This window comes from Homarus americanus, unplaced genomic scaffold (genome assembly GCF_018991925.1).
Source record: "Homarus americanus isolate GMGI-L3 unplaced genomic scaffold, GMGI_Hamer_2.0 scaffold42971, whole genome shotgun sequence".
NCBI lineage: Eukaryota > Metazoa > Arthropoda > Malacostraca > Decapoda > Nephropidae > Homarus > Homarus americanus.
This window is the reverse complement of record NW_024718290.1, coordinates 14,556-15,619: the sequence shown is the minus strand read 5'-3', so window position 1 is coordinate 15,619 and position 1,064 is coordinate 14,556. Positions and strand designations below refer to the sequence as shown.

General features: G+C 43.1%; 1 non-coding gene across 1 annotated transcript; it reads left to right on the top strand.

Moving 5' to 3' along the window:
- Positions 1 to 370: 370 nt before the first annotated feature.
- LOC121859668 lies at positions 371 to 478 on the top strand. The gene has a single exon (XR_006087689.1). It is a non-coding gene; the product is annotated as a U6 spliceosomal RNA (small nuclear RNA).
- Positions 479 to 1,064: the final 586 nt, after the last annotated feature.

Sequence of the window (1,064 nt, the reverse complement as noted above, 5' to 3'; positions counted from 1 at the left end):
AGGTGACGGGGTGGTGAGTGTAAAGGAGGGAGGGTGATCACATTCCACTGGTTATTTGCTCGAATTTCCTCTACGATTACAAAGACTTTTAGTGATATTGAGTCAGTCTTACTCACGTGTATCTTGCTGATTACTGTGTTCAATGCCCAGGGGGATGAAGGATACAGGTAATTACAGTGTTTAATGAGAGTGAAAGGTTCCGTGGTAGTGAAGAACATAGGAGGACTGATAGCTACTTTATAATAGAAACTAAAGGCTGTGGAGTAGAAAAAAAAACCGTGATGTTTAATTATTGGGAGTTGAGCGCTGAGAAGAGATTACCAGGTGAGGTGTGTGTTTATGTGGGTCAGTGTACTACCCTTGACTGCTTGTACTTGCTTCGGCAGTACATATACTAAAATTGGAACGATACAGAGAAGATTAGCATGGCCCCTGCGCAAATCTGAACCCTTGACTGCTTTATTTATACCACCCTTAAGTAGACTACCTCCACCTGTGTGAATGAGGGACGTCCCTTATTAAGTCAAACATTAAATATATTTGATTAATTATTTATCACGTGTATATGCTAATAATGTCTCTAGAGCAGGACAGTGTTGTGTGTGTGTGCAGCTGGTTCACAAACGGCAGTATTCCGTTACTCAGTTCTGCTAGAATAAGTGTTATTGTCGTGGTCCAGGATCTGTTACACATTACATCTACAGTTTAGTCTACAGGCACCTTAGTAGCTGAGGTCGGGGTCACTGCTGGTTTAAAGGGAAAGGTGAAGGTGGCGATCACACGGTAGCCCTGGCACGAACACCCCCGGATAGGTTAACGTGTCTTGTTAGTATGATCCACAGTAATTGGGAGCTCACCACAAAGGCCAATATATATATCGGGGTCTGAGTTAGTGCTTAAAGGGTTCAATTACCCGGGATTTTTTAATACGTCTTATATCTGGGAATATGACCTAAAGTGAATCTCTTCAGAGTGCTGTGGTGGCTCACTGTGGTGTATTGTGGTGTACTGTGGTGTATTGTGGTGTACTGTGGTGTATTGTGGTGTACTGTGGGTGTGAGCTG